Source organism: Lutra lutra, chromosome 4 (assembly GCF_902655055.1).
Source record: "Lutra lutra chromosome 4, mLutLut1.2, whole genome shotgun sequence".
Lineage (NCBI taxonomy): Eukaryota > Metazoa > Chordata > Mammalia > Carnivora > Mustelidae > Lutra > Lutra lutra.
Window position 1 is genome coordinate 21,608,804 of NC_062281.1, and position 16,333 is coordinate 21,625,136.

A 16,333-nucleotide genomic window follows, 5' to 3' on the forward strand; every position below is an offset into this window, starting at 1 on the left:
CACACACCAGGCAATCAACCAGTATTTCTTTCTTTTCAAGATTTATTTATTTTAGGGGCACCTGGGTGGCTCAATCAGTTAAGTGTCTGCCTTCGACTCAGGTCATGATCTCAGGGTCCTGGGATTGAGCCCCACATCCAGTTCTCTGCTCAGCGGGGAGCCTGCTTTCCCCTCTCTCTCTGCCTGCCTGTCTACTTGTGATCTCTCTGTCAAATAAATAAATAAAATCTTAAAAAAAAAAAAAAGATTTATTTGAGAGAGTGAGACTAGGGGGAGAGGCAGAGGGAGAGAAAGAAACAGAGAATCTCAAGCAGATTCCCCGCTCAGTGCGTAGCCCCATGAAGGGCTCAATCTCACGACTGTGAGATCATGACCTGAGCCAAAACTGAGTCAGGCACTCAACTGATTGAGCCACACAGGTACCATCCTCCAACCAGTATTTCTTGAGTAAATGAATATATGATGAAAATATAAGTGAATGGATGAACCAACCAGCACTTAACCATTGGACTTCAAGAGCCAAGCTTTGTTTACCTTATTTTGTAAGATAACACATGATGGCAAGTTCTCTCAAATAATACTGGTGAGAAATACATGACGAAAGCTGAGGGGACAGACAAAGACCAAGCTTCAGTTCTGACCGTAGCTCTGTCGGGGAGTGGCTGTTAAGTCATTCACTCCATCAGTGTTTATTGAGTACCTACTATGTGCTCTGCACTATTTCTCTTCAGCTTTATTGAGGAATAACTGACAGGTTTAACTGCCTATCCTTAAAGTTGTGCCCGATGATTTGATAGACATTGTCAAGATGAGAACAATTAACATATCCATCATCTCACTAGGTGACTCCTTGGGGCGGGGGGGGAAACTCTTAAGATCTCCTCTCAGCAAATTTCAAGTGCACAGTACAGTATTATTAACTGTAATCACCATGCTGTATGTCAGATCCCCCGAAATTATCCTCTTATAATTGAAAGTCTGTACCCGTTGATCTACATCTTCCCATTTCCACACGCCTCGTCACTGACATCCACTTTTATGCTATTTATATGAGTTGAGCTTTTGTTCGGATTCCACATAAGTGATACTGTGCAGTTTTTGCCTTTCTCTGATTAGCTTATTTCTCTTAGTACCGTACCCTACCGTTCCATCCACGTTGTCACAAATAGCAAAATTTCCTCCGTTTTACGGCTGAGTAGTAGTCCACGCTTTCTTTTTCTGTTCACCCATCAGCAGACACTTGGTTGTGTCCATGTCTTAGCAATTGTGCCTGGTGCCGGAATGAGCTTGGGGCACAGTATGTCTTTAAGATACTGATTTCATTTCCTTCAGCTATATCCCCAGGAGCAGGGTTGCCAGGTCATATTGTAATTCTATTTTAGATTTTTTGAGGAACTGCCACGCTTTTCCCTATAATGACGATACCAGGTACATCCCTGCCAACAGTGCACCACTGTGCTGGGTTACAGCATCTCTGCTCTCAGGAAGAGCACAGAGGCATACTCTCCGTGAGGGTCCATCAAGTTGAGGTTAATTTTGGCAAAGACTGGGGGGTCCTCAGTGGCCAAAGCTGCAGGCATCCCAGAGGTGTTTGTGGTCACAATGGCAGGTAGGGCTCTGGAGGTCCCAGGAAGCAGCGGTGGCCCAAAGCTGTGGGGGCAGGGGGCAACAGCAATGCACCCCAGGATGGCAGTCCAACCCTGACCCCGGGCCTCAGGGGACAAGGTGCAGAACAGTAGCAGCTCGGCCCTAGTGATCATGAGTGGGATCTGTGACTCGGGACCCAGAGAGCAGCACACAGCCACAGCATGGCCTAGTGTTGGGATGTCAAAGCCTTGAATTGGGGCCGCATGGCAGGCGGATCAGTGCTCAGACTCAGGACCAGGGAGTGGGGCTCAGAGCAACAGCCGCACAGCCAGGTGATGGCAGCTCAAAGCCCTGACCCCAGACTCAGCTCTGGTTCCTGTAGATGGCAAAGTTCTAAGCATCCCAGTCCTCTAGAGGAGGGCACAGTGGCCACTCAGGCCCCTGAGGGCAGGGCTCTCCTCAGTGACAGCTCCAGCCTGGGGAGGACGACAGACAGCTCTATCAGCTGGGTTATCCTCTTCCTTGTGGGGTGCAATCCCTCTGGTTCCCAGAGATGCCCTCCTGGTGTGGAGGTGCTTGGGTCCGGGGAAGGGATGACGCGGGGTGAAGTAGCTACTGCACGTGGCTCCATGCTCTCCTTCAGTCAGTGAGCTCCTCGGGAATCTGGGTGCTTCTTCACTGCAGTCCTTTGCTTTCCCAGAGCTGTTTTCGTCCATTTGAAGTTCTGGTTGATTGTTTTCATTGGGGAGGTGCACCTTGGAGTCTTGCTAATGTCAGCCTTGCCGTGCACTTGGCGGAGCACCTGCAAAGCAGAATGACCTGCAGGCCCTGCTCCCAGGGAATGTACCATCTGCTGAGAGATGGATAGCCATCCGATGTTCTGGAAAGTTGGGAATAAGGGACACTGCTGAGTGCCTGGCCTAGAACAGGCTTGCCTGGACTGAGAGCTCAGGGAAGCCGTCCTTCTCTGGAGAAGGGATATTTGAACTAGACACTAAGGCAGAGGGAACATTTTGAACACAAGTTCAAAGACAAAAAAAAATAATAAGAGCTCTGTGAATTGGAGAAATGGAGGAAGAAAGATAATAGGGAACCACTGAGAGGGTGGAGAGCATTGAGTGATGAAGCTGTAGAGAGGGTCTTTTACTGCTCTTTGCTGTGGGAGGATACCCTGACCTTTGCCAGCATCGTGGGCTTAGTAGCACCTATCCACCTGGTCTGTCGTGAGTATAAAACATACGTGTACCGGGGCACCTGGGTGGCTCAGTGGGTTAAGCCTCTGCCTTCAGCTCAGGTCATGATCTCAGAGTCCTGGGATCGAGCCCCATATCGGGCTCTCTGCTCAGCAGGGAGCCTGCTTCCCCCTCTCTCTCTGCCTGCCTCTCTGCCTACTTGTGATCTCTCTCTCTCTGTCAAATAAATAAATAAAATCTTTGAAAAAAAAAAACCATATGTGTACCTCTTTGCTTAATGTCAGGTCCATAGGAAATGCTCAGTTAGGGTCACTTTTTTTTCTTTCTTTTATTACCCATATTCTGAGTTCAGGAAGAGCAAGAATTTGGTCGTATATTTCAATGGCTCCCGTTTGTGCCCAGGCTGGCTGCGAACTGCTTGGTGAGTGCTTGGTACGTGACAGCTGGGTTTCCAGTAGTTAGGTTTCTAAGCAGTCCTTTGCATGCCAGGATTTTATCTATATTTTCTTACATGGGTTTTTACTTAATAAAAAATTACTTTGGATTTGTAGTAATAAATTGAGTTTCCGGCATCTGATACTTCCGTATGTGGAATTATGCATCTTTGTTATCTGCCGCCATTTGGGGTTCGTTTAGTCTGGACATGGTTTTATTTTCCAATAAGTGGAGTATTGGTTATTTCAGAACTTCAAATCATCTCTAAGATTTAAGATGATGAAAAATGTAATCTCTATATATTGAACGGCAGCATGTTATTTGCATCATAGCATCTTCTGATAGCTATTAGAAAAGCATAAAATACAGAGATTAAATGAATGCATAAAATAAAAATATCCTTTCACCAATAATGTGCCTCTCAGACAACAAAGCAATAATTTAGATCTCTGACCTTGTAATTCAGCTGATTAGAGGAATCTAATTCTCTTTTCATTTCATGTTATATTGTATCTAATTGATGGAGAAGTCTAAGTAGATCAATATTCCAAAAATTGACTTGGACATACTCCATTTCTTTTGTGTCTAGATGACTTGTATGCCCTATTTTCCCAATTTTCAAATGGAGAGAGGGGGGGAAAAAAAGGTCTTCTTTTTTATAACTGCTAAAACGGCCAAGTAAAGCTGATTCTCTCTCTTTCTCTCCCACATAAGCACATAGTAAAGTTTCTGCCCTTTACACTTGGCTGACAATTCCAGTGACGATACACAAGCCAGGAGAGAACGCACCCCCGACCCCCATCTTCCTTAAGGGGATGAGCCTAAACAATTGTAAAAACCACCTTGAATCAGACACACGCACTCAGACCCAACCCAGCTGCTCAGAGAGCAGAGATCTGAGGGGAAGGTACAAAGTGTCACCTTCTGTTACATGAGCCTACTTGGGTCTTTTCTTTGCCCCCCCCCATTACTGATGGAAGAAACAAGGTAATATTTACACCTCACATTTACCTGCAAGGGCTTATGTTCTTGTCTTTTTCATCCTTCTGCCTTTATTAAGAAGTTAAGTTCCTGTCGAGTCCCCCTCTTGGTTCCTCATACAAGTACAGTTCTGCATACTGGCCTATTCGTAAATTACTAATGTCACAATGTAAAGTCCCCTTCGGAAACAGGCCCTCCTGACATGTAGCTACTGGTGATCTGAGCTGAACTAGAGGGTGCCGGAAGCAGCCCTGTTCTCCCAGTGAAGCAAAAGACTCTGAAGCTCTTCTTGTACCAGGGAAAAAATTAACTTTGTTCCGTTTGCCCACAACGACGCTCACGTAAGTCGCTCATGTTTGTTAAGCCCGTGTCAGTCCGTTCAGCCTGCTCGGCTCGGGGAGAGTCGCAATGTGTAGCCGGGCTCCAGAGATTGTGGGCAGAAATGAAAAGATTTGCACTCATCGAACAAGAAAATGGCATTCCTGGCTGTCATTCTGGAAGGAAGAGCTTTTCTCTCTAACGTTGCACAGCAGGCTCTGCTCGTGTCCCCGAATGTCAGCTCACGCCTCATTGCTGAGTGAGTCTTTTCCCCACCTAACCTGACAGGCGGACGTGTCTGACATAAAAGCAGGCTACCTTCCAACTGGAAAGCTAGGACGCCCCAAATCTGGAGCCAGTTCTGTTCAACTGAGGAGGTTGTGCCGAGTCTTACTTTGCTGTGGGGTCTATGATCAGCTTGGAGAGGTGCCTCTGATGCCAAGGAAACCAAGGGTGACAGTGTTTGGAGAGAGCTGGCTTGTGTCTGCAGACCTGGTGAGGGGCCTGCTGTCTCACCGCACAAGCCCTCCCCTCTCCCTGCGACACCTCACACGGCTGAGGACCTGAGTGTGCCATCGAGTGTTAGGAGAAGGATTTGGGATTGCCTGCAGAAACGGCCTCTGAGCCCCAGGGGTCGGAGCTAGCGTCTGTCGGCACCTATGGTCTGACTGCATGTTGGGGGTATTTCACATTTCACGTCTTCAGCTGGTTTCTAGCAGCACACATCTGGCCCTGATTTTCCCCAAAGTGTTAAAAAAAAAAAAAAAAAAAAAGGCAAACTGGCTGTGGTAGTCCTAAGAAGGATATAATTTCCTGAGATAAATCTGCAGAGAACATGTATTTCAAAACCAAATGTAAATTGACTTACATGTTTTCTGTTTTCAGCTTTATATATTGGCTTTTCATTCACAAACATTGATGAAATGCCTAGAGCGTGCTTCCACTAAAGGTGAGCAAAACAGACATTTTTCTGGCCCACGAGAAGCTCACCGTCAGAGTCCCAATCCATTCAAGTATCATGAGTCATCAGACTTGACTGTGTATAAATCCAGAGACTTAACACTTCAAACCCACTATTCTACGTCATCTGAATACCTTTGGGCTCTAAATCTTAGCATCTTGTGTGTCAAAGAAGGGGACTGCATCTGGGGAACGCTTAAGGTACCTGGAAGACATTCCACTGGCCTTGGCCATGAGCACCTGCGTGTTCTTGTTTGGAAGCCGCTTCCCATTTCTGAGTCATGAACCCTGCCGAAGTCAAACAAAATAGTCCCCAATCTGCAAGGGTTTATGTTTTCGTATTTCTTAATGGAACGAAGATTAAAGTCCAGCCTGGCCTAACAGTGTTGCAGAACAGAAGTAGCTATTATTGTACTGTTGCTATTTTTTTCTGTGAATCTGTAAATACGGCTTTTGATCCAAGGATTGCAGAATGCGTTTTATTAGATTTACCAAAATCCCCTGATTCTGGCATGCCACAGCTGATAGTAGGCAATAGATTTGGTTTCTAAAGCATCACCTGGTAGCCTTTTTCTTTTTTTATAGGCCCACATGCAAGAGCATAGATAAAAAGAGATGCACATATTCACTTTTGCCTGGTAGAGCAGGGGCCACTGAGGGTCCATTGCCATCAGCCCAAGTAGCTGTCATCGGAGAGTCACCTGCTCCACGTCAACCTGACCGTGTTGCCGGCTCCCTGTTGACAAATTCTGAAGTCACACTGTTGCGGTTTCAAGAAGCAAAATGCATGACAGTTGGCCTAACCTCTTTTATGTTCCTCTGGCTCTTCCCTTCCGCATTAGGAAAGTGACCAACATTTTTCTGGGAACTCAATGGGAATAGTGGATAATAAGGAAACTTCGGGAAGTTATTGAATATTTTCTTTCAGAGCCCAAGACACATGAAAATCAGGCCTCTGAAACATCAAGCCAGAACCTGGAAACTCTCATGATTTGGTTTCATTAATGATACCAAAGAATAATTAGACCATAAGGGGAATTCTGTTTTCCATTTCCCAGAGACCATGATTAGTAGGTGACTTTCCAGGTCATTCTTTTTTCCACTTCCTGGTTTTTTTCCCCCTTTAAGAAAATTGCTCGTGATGGGAATGAGTAGGGTGGGGTACTCATGCACCCTGAGCTGGGTAGCTGACCCCAGGTTGTGCTGCTGGGTTTTTATTTTGATCCAGGAGTCCCAGGCTCTCCTGCACGCCTGGACAGGGACTGTTTGTTCTCTTCATGTAGGCAGCCAAGATGATAGAACCTGGGGATCTTTTCTTTGCATTGTTAATCTGGGAAAGAAAAAAAAAAAAAGATGGGGAAAAAAGGAAATAGAAGATATATGTTTCTAGATAAAGGAAGTTACTTTATTTGTGAGTGTCTCTAGCAAAGAGACACAGTGAAACACTGTCACAAATGGGGAAGACTTTCAAGGTTTTCATTATACCAGGAACTGCACACAATTAACTTGAGATATAAATATAAGCCAGCATTTCAGTTAAGCTGCTTATTAAAATAATTAGGCCAGTGAAGCGAGGAGCATGTAAGCCAAGGAAATTGTGAGGTTTGGCTAAAACGCTCTCACTGCAAGCATACACAGAATTGAATGAAAAAGTTGTAAAGCCATGAGTTTAATAGATAAAAACTGTCCTACACTAAAAGTCAAAAGACAACCAGAAAAGGACCAAATGTGTATGTATATATATATATATATATACATACACATTTTTTTTATAGATTCATAGTTATAGAAATCCTGAGCTGGAAGACATTTTTGGGAAACCATTTCTAAACTGGCCACCACCAAGTTCCCCTTTAAAACTTATTCTTGCCTGTGAGTTTTACTTTTTGAAAGATTCCCTTTACAATTTGTGCTTATTAACTGCCAATTAACTTGATTTCCCACTAAGTAAAAACATGATCCTCCAATTAGAGTATGGATTAGCACGAAGTAACTAGTGTTACCTCTTTCAGTTAATATAATTTAAGCAAAAAGCAAATAAATGTGACATTTTGATTATCCTGTGTAATCTTATTATGGGTAAATGTGTTATTTCTGTGAGTCTTTTTTCTGAAAAGTAAAAATAGGGCAAGAAGGCCCACGGCCACCTTTGAGGCGAATGGTTGGAAGCCACTGTCTCTTCTGGCCCCTTTATTGCATGGTGGGTTTGATAGCTCAGCTTCAGACCATGCACTTTTATACAAGGTCAAGGCAAAAATACAGGTCTCCCAATTTTTCATCTAGCCCTCTCTGCTGAACCACACCGCCATTTTATAAACTTGTGAGGCTGAGGAGTTTTGAGTACTGTTCATTCCAATTTTAGAAGTGCTACTGCATTTGAAAGACCATAGAAATAGCCCAGTGGTAACCCATTTTTCTTCTCAGGTTTTCTCATTAGGTTTTTCTTAATATCAAATTGGTAACTTTTTTGGAAATTTTTGGACTCCTGCGCCGTGCTGTTACATAAGGGTCATCATTTCTACTGAGCTGCCCCACTCTAACAGTTTGCAGATCAGCGCATCTTCTTTATTTGAGTCCTTTAGTATGAAAAGCAACCACCCCCAAACCCTTCTGTTTGCTCATATAATCAGGTAAGACCAGGAAGAGCTCGGAAGACCCCTCTCTTAAATGACCAAGTGTGTTCAGATTGCTTCTTTCTGCTTCTGGCTGCATTTGACATCCAATTCCATGCTCTGTATCACAAAGCAAGTTCCTCACTGGTCGTCTTTGGTTGGCCAGTAACTCACATGTGCTCTTCGGGGCTTAATAACGATGATGTGAAATTCTTTTGAGTCATGCTAAAGTATGTTTAGAACTGTGTCCTTTCACAACTTTAAGGAGAATAGAGTTGACATTGGAAAAGTCAATACATGAAAAAAAAAAATTGCCACGCAGCCAAGAATTAGAATTGGTGACAGCAACTTAGTGAAGTGTCCGCAGCCCCTGAGTCTGGTTAGCACTGCTGTAGGCTGGGACGCCGTAATGAATGGCTGGTCCATCACACCTGGTGACATCCTATTTTTAGACTGCCCGAGCACACGATGAATGTGTGGAAGACTGCCATTGCTTGTTAAAACCCTTCGTGAGATGTGGGCTCGCTGAATGTCACATGAGCCCCCCCCCCCATATCAGTCAAGTTACATTTGGAAAACAGAACGTTGAGCTGCCTGCCATTGAGCTGCCACCGCCAAGGCACCTCGGATATCCCGAGGCGGCTTTTGGGGAACAGTTGCGAGATCTAGCGGTTGTCTCTCTCAACCTATCAATTAGGAACAGAGCAGAGTCAGCTGTGATATATTAGATGGCCCTAAGATGGATCGCTCTGAAAAATCTCATATTGGCAAGTGTAATTCAAGTTGCCAGGAATCCAGAGTTTGCCATGTGACATCCCTAGAAGTCTGATGAGGTTTGACTGGTTTACTCTGCTAAATGAAACTGCTGAGATGGCTGTCGTGAGGTGATTAATAAAGTGCATAAATCTTAACTATGGGAAAAGATGAATCGATGCTTGCATATATTGGAAATGTAATGAAGCCAAATTGAAGCCACCAGGATTTGCTAATATATTACAGGAAAACAATACCATGTTTAGTGTTCCTCAATGGTCGTCTTTGGTTGGTCTCCTTTTGAAGATGACCAGGAAGACGGGTTTGGTTTTATTTTTTATTTATTTATTTTTTTAACACATGAGACCTGAAGGGGCAGCAGAGCAGGAGAGTAATCATGAGTACATCCTACTGGTATTTAACATTTGTCATTTATTCCCACCATGTTAATGGAGAGAGAGAGAGAGAAAGAGAGAGGAAGGAAGGAAGGAAGGAAGAGAGAGAAAGAGGAAAGAGAGAGAGAGAGATTGGTTCATCTTCCCTCAAGGCTGCTATTGAATGCTGTTAGTAATCATATACAAAGTTTTGGTAGTTTTCAGAGTAATTAGAACCCCAGAGCAAATAAACACTAGATGAGCTCTCATCTTTGAAGTTCTTTTTTCCCAACTAAATAGCTCTGTTCTGCTACAATTATATACTGGTCATTATAAAATTAAAAATCATTTTAAGTAAATGGATTTTTTTTAAAGAAGCATTTGTTTCTTGCTAATTATTGCGAACTAATTGTAGTTTAGGATGGTCTACTAGAAATCTGAAATCACTGCCCTAGAGCCCCACTCCCTGATGGCTGCAAGTTGAATTCCAGAAGGAAATGCAAATGATGGAAAAGAAGGTCTAAGGCCTTCAAAATCTGAATTTTCATAACTTTGAAAAGATCTGACTTTCTGAAGGTCATTATAGACAGCTGTGTAGGGAGATGGCCTAAAATATCTTTATTGTCACATGGACCTGAATTTCATTCCAGCACTACTAGAACCAAACTATGATCCGTGGAATGTTAGTTAATGTCTCTAACCCTCGACTTTTACATTTGTAAATGGGGATGCTGTCTACCTTGCAGCCTTATTTTCAGGATGAAAATAATATCTGTGAAATTTTTAGCACAGAAGCTGTCATCATAGTAACTGATGTTATCATTGCTTATCATCATTTCTATTGTTATTTTTGTGATAGGAAAATGTACTACTGCTTAGAGGCTAGAGCTTGGTCTTAGGACAGATGGTTCATGGCATCCTGTTTTAGTGTTGTTTTCAATAGCAAGCTTGGATCTTCCAAGAACAAGGGATTTAAGTTCAACAATCCAGAAAAGCAGAAGTTTTCCATGTTTCTTTCCTATCCTTGTGATCCAAGGCCAGGATAAGCATGGGTAGAAAATATGACTATACAGGCTGTATATCAATTAGGGGCTTTCCCAGGAACCAAGAAGTTCTTAAAACCCCACCCGTTCGTAACTTCATGAAGTTCCACACTTTGCCAACATCTCCAACATTTCCTAGGACAACAGGAAAATAAAAATGTAAATAGCAGTAATAGTAAATCAGAACATTGAACAACAAGAAAAACCCCTACCAATGTGCCTCATCTGTGACCCTTTTCCCCAGTCCTCTTTTTCTCACTGTTTATTACAAATTAATATCATGAGTTATATGTTAAGTAAAAACTGGGCACTGGCTCTTTTTCTTGGGAGGTGGGGATGATGAATGTCAAGGTCAGGGTTTCCTTCTGACTCCTTGCTTTATCCCAACTCTTGTCATTGATAAACTATTTCTTCATACAGTCCTTAACTCTTTTCTCTGGCTGCTCATTTTTTATTTTGTTGTTGGTTTAGAGAACATTCTTCCCCCGTTTCTTGGTTCCAGATACTGAGTTTACTGATCGTTTCTTATATTCCAGACACAAGGTGCTTCGCATAGGTCATCTTAATTAGTCTTTAAAACAGCTCCATATTAGAGCTGAGGAAAAAAAAAAAAATTGTAAGGTCATAAAGATAGTAAATGGTAGAGCAACAGTTTCAGTGAGTAATTTCAGGTTCATGAAACCAGGCTACCCTCCTGGCCATATTCAGGAATCTGAATGGTGGTGGGCAGACTGGTGGTTTCAGATGGAATACCCACAAGAGAAACCAAATTTTGATTCTGAATGTAGATCTTATGATGGATACTGACACTGGGGATCCTTAATCTGACTTATCCAAACCTCTCTTACCATTCTCATGGAATCTACCCAGATCTTCTGGTACATAGGTTGATCAAGAATCACAAATCCAGCTGACACCCATGCTTTCTTCCTTCTCCCTCTCCCTTGACCCATTCCTTTCCTACTCATCGCCTTCTGGTCCCATTACCCTGGATTCCCAGTTAAATGGAGCAGGAGAACCCTGCCAGTGCATGACACATCGCCTCAGGGGTAACAGAAGAAAATGTTCTCATCGCTGTAGAGTAAGGGAGTGGTAGGGTTAGCCTTTATTACTTTTGTTAAAGATACTGGAAGGAAAAGGTTGGGTGGATTTCAGAAGAGGGAAGGAAGAGAGATTGATGAGAAACAGGAAACCACATTCAGACATGAACAGGCCCCAACAAAGACAAGAAAATTGCCATCCCTAACTGCATCTTGGACAGAAGAGCCCAACACATCTTTCTAACATATGCTTGCCCCCACCCACCAAACCCGAGCATCACTGTTCTACAACCAGCCATTCCATTTCTTTCTCCAAGTATCAGACAAGGGTTCTCATAGGGTCATATTTTTAAAATAGTAATTGCTAGCAATTATCGCTCACCCACCCTGTGCCAGGTACTGGATTAGGTCCCATTCAGTCTCTGCAGTAACTCTGTGAAATTGGTAAATCACTGTTCCCAGCTTACAGACAAGAAAGCCAAAGTGGAACAAATGTAAGCACGTTGTCTGCTGTCACACAATTGGGAAGAACAGATCTGGTGTTGAAATGATGCCATGTTGTCCCCAAAGCCTGTGTCCATTTCCACGATGCCACATTACCTGTGCCAGGACAGTTTTCCAAACATGCCATTCTAGATTAGTAGGTCTTCTGGAGGGCTAGCAGTAGAAATGGGAAAAGGGTTTTAGGGAAGTTTGTTGATGCTGTAGCAACCTGAGAAAATAGTATTGGTTTCTTATCTTTTTTTTTTTTTTTTTAATGGCGGCATTCATAGTTCATTAAATACAACAAAACCTTCAAGCTACTATTTGGATTGTTTGGCTTTTTCTGCTTACCTGTGTCTTTTTAAAAAAAATTCCTATGTTCGCCCAAAGTGTATCTGATCACTATTACATGGATGCTATCAGATTTCTCATGGAAAGATTCAAGACTTATGAATGCCCACTGTGCAATTTAGGCAAAAAAGATTATAAACCACTCAGAACTGTGAGATGCAGTCCAGAGGTCCACCCATGCAACTCACAGTCCAGGCTCTTTCTTGCAACCATTTCTATCACCGAGAGAAGATAAGTTGAATAGGAAAATCAGGAGAATCCTGCCCGAATATAAGAGGAGAAGCCAGCACATAACCCAGACTTCTGAACTTACATGAAAATTAGAAAGTTTCAGCCAGGTCCCTTATCTGCCTGGAATCATGTAGTTTCAGCATCAGGTGATTTTTTTTATCCACTCCTTCTCCAAGATTCTGCTAATGCCCGTTTTCTAGAAAAACAATGATGGTGAGTGTACATCACCTCTGGTAATTGCAAGAGATTTAATGAATTTTACACCACCCTTTCCAGCCAGTCTTGATGCTCCTTTTTATCTAGATAGAAGGGGCAAGGGGAACAATTACACACTTCTCGTGGATGAAGGTTAGAAGGAACAGCGATATGTTGGTCAATAACAAGCATTCACTTGTCAATCTAATTGCGCAGATGTTCCAAACAGGATATGCAGATTCTTTTCCAATTCAGTGGGAAAATTTATAGAATTCTGTCACTTGGAGTAATGAAGTCATCCTAGCCAGTTCTGCCTCAAGCAAGGTACCCGCCCAAACGGCTAAAGACAGAGGGATTGGCTTCTTTCATCTACCTTTAAACAGTGCAAGAAAGCTAGTGCTTTCCTCATTTTATCATAAAGAAGGCAAAAAGTGACTATCAAGGTTGGCTCTAATGCATCTAAAGGAATATATTTGGAAAGGCTTCACTGAAAGAACTTGGTAGGAAAAAAAAAGTTTGGTAGGTAGAAGATTTGGCAAACTTTTAAAGTCACCTTTATTTTACCCATTTTATTGACATGAAAGCTATGACTCAGTCATCTTTGTTCTTTGAAAATGAGCTAATACACCTTCCAGAATGTGATACATAAAACTTTAGGGTGCCACTGAGCATCTATAGATCAGGAAGCACTATGTCTCCATACTTAGACTTTATGGATTGGAACATAACCACAACAGGGCAAGTTTCTGAATGAAATTCCTAGATGATGAGACCAGAATGGAACTCTGTAATCCCAAAGCAACCCCTAATCCGTATTCATTTTCTATATTCATCTCCTCTACCCGCACATTTGCTCTCTTGGAGGCTGTTACTTCTGTTCCACTTCATCTCTCTAGGTTCTAGCCATATTGACAAGACCCAGTGGAAACCCTCTGTCTTTACAGAAGGCCCATCACCGGAGTCTAGGATGTACCTCCCTTCCCTAGAATTCAGTGCTTGTTTTTTCTTACTCTCGTCTTAAGTTTTGTCTCACAGACTCGTGCAGGTATGGCCAGTGGGTTCTTCTTCCCATTCTTGACTAATTCAGATTGGATATAGCTGATTAGATGAAGATTTCAAGTCTGTGCAAAGGGTGCTTGGTGGATTAACAGCATCTTTTTTGGGTATACAAGTGAGGAATAGGACATTTGGGTCATGTGTCTCCCCTTCCAAAAACTAGCCCATAAGTACTTAAGGAATAAGAATCTCTCTCTCTCTAGCCTATATCTTCTGCATGTCTGGTGTGTTTCTAACCTCATGGTAGGGACTTACATGGTATATGTTGATCAACATCCCAAAAGTTGCAATCAACACAATAGGGAATAAGTTCCAAATGAGTCTGGAAAGTAATATCTTGTTTTTACCAAGAGACAACTCTTCCCCTAGAAGGAAAGTGCCAGAGGAGTACTAAGTATTTTTCTCCGTGAGTCCTAGCCAAATATAAAGTGAAACTCCACATGCAACCACACTTAGAACTAGATTTATTTGTAATATGTTTAGGCTTGTTGGAATTTTTATTGTTTGTATATTTAACCCATGGTAGTTTTTGTCTAGTTCCTCTCCCTGGTGCTTAGTTTGGGCTTAAATGGTATGCTTCGAGGGAAAAGGGAACAAATACAAAATATATCTGACTGATGAAAAAATAAAATGAAAATATGGCGGGGCACCAGAGCTAATGAAAACAGCCTGCCTGATAAAAATAGTCATATTTGCTTTGAAAACTTGCACCTCTTCCTGAGCTTCTAGAGGGAACAACTGGGTGGTGTCCACGGAAGCATCTGAATCCTGATCTCTGTCCATTTTTAGCAAATTCCAGTAACATTTGAGATTCATTCTCATTTCATAAAAAAAAAAAAAAAAAAAAAAAAAAACTCCCCTATAGTTATAGTAGTTGCTGCTGGGGTTAATTGGAATTTCAACTTCAATGATTTCTGGAAGCTTAGAGCAAAATGTATGTTTGATAAAATAAGAGAAACTTGCAGAGGACAGATAGGTTGGGTTTACAGAGGAGTTTCAGGTTCTTTAGATCATAGGAGAAACGGGCAGCTACAGGAGCCCAACGGGCTATCAGTGGATAGCCGGCACCAGCCTTTCTGGGGAGATCAGAGACGGGGGAGCCTTTACCTGGCTCAGACCTCACGTCCTTAGGAAAATGGAAAAGACAACGGACGTGGAATGAGAAGACCCAAGTTCAAGTTTCTCCCAGATGTGACGTAGCCACTCCAAACCTTGCTTTTCCCTCTGAAAAAAGGAAATAGTCATTTTAACATACACTACAGGGGTCATGATGGCCAGATAAGAAGAGGGAAGCCGGAGGACTTGATAAACTATAACCACGGCAAATTACACTATTACCACCCAGTGTCACTCCAGCCCAGGTCCTTAACCCTTTGTCCCAATAACTTGCTTTCAAAGAGAGATGGTTAAAGTCTTTCTCCAAGGATATGGACCTCATTTCCACCAAAAACACCTGAAGGATACAACTCCTGTGTGAAACAGTGGCTTTCTATACCTAGATGGTGGAATAGGAGATACAGTTTGACAGGACCCCCTGGTGAGAGTCCTAACCTTTAATGTATTTTAATGGATGTTGAGCAAACTTTAGGGAGGGTAGAGGAGATATGGGTCTAGAAATCGGGGACTGGTTTCTAACCATCCCTGGAATCCTACTCAGTAGGGGGTCTCTTGAGTCAAACTAAGGGAGTCTATGACTGATTACCCTACCGGCATCTCAAGGCCTGATTCAGAGCCCCTCCACCATCCAGGGCAGATTCCTAAGCTAGTTCTAGATGTTTCGTGTCATTTACAGAGATGATTGGCATATAGATGACAAACTGTCTCTGATCAAGAGATTGTTAGTTTGTGCCAAACGTCTGCAATTTATTCTCAAAAATGCCTCGTATCTACTAGAAGACATCCGTTTATTCACCTAACATCTCAGAACGGTTTCTGTGCTAGGAATTCACAATAAAGTGGTGAGCAAGACAGAAAGAGTCCCTGCCTCACAGCATTTGTGTCCCTAGACCCACAACCGCTGCGCACAGGAAAGCCCTTGAACGAGAGGGGCCTCCCTTCTGGACATGTGTGATGCTGCGTTTTAAAAGAGCACTGGATTCGGAGTCATTGTGGAGTGTCAGTTCTTCCTCTCTTAACAACTCACCATGGGGGCCTTTCTTTCTCATCCTCTGCTTCCTAATCTGTGACACTGGAGGCCGAAACGAGTTCTCTTAGGACCCTTTCATTTCTAGAATAAGCTAATTGCTTGACCTTAGGAGAATCTCTGCTTCGCTTTCCTATATATTGAGGAGAAGTAATGACATTCTCCCCACCATCAGCACTAGCTGTTTTCAAAACCGAGTTTAGGTAATAGGTGAATGCGTTTGAACTATGTGAGGGTCAACGTCAGGCACTATGAAGACTCTTATTAGGATGCGATCACGAAGCTAGGAAGAAGGAGGGCAGCCTTATGATTTCATGGGGACCCAGAATGTACACATCTGCCACCTAAACTAAAATCTTGGAGACACCTGCCCTGTATAGGTGGCTGACATAGCCCGCAATTATTAGAAACTCTTCTGTCTAGAGGACCAGCTGAGAAGTCTCAGCCTCCTGCCACCATTTATGTGTGTTCCTTAGAAGCTAGGCTCAAACTGGTTTCTTCTTGTTGCTAAAGAACAATTGAACCTTTTCTTTCCCTTTTGCTGCAGTTTGGAGCTTGCTTTTAGAAGCCAACCTACA

At 42.9% G+C, this 16,333-nt stretch overlaps 1 protein-coding gene across 6 annotated transcripts in view; it reads left to right on the forward strand.

The window, feature by feature from the left end:
• The window catches only part of SAMD12 (sterile alpha motif domain containing 12), a 390,950-nt gene that overhangs the window by 297,087 nt on the left and 77,530 nt on the right, over positions 1 to 16,333 (forward strand). The gene's annotated exons all lie outside the window — the stretch shown is intronic.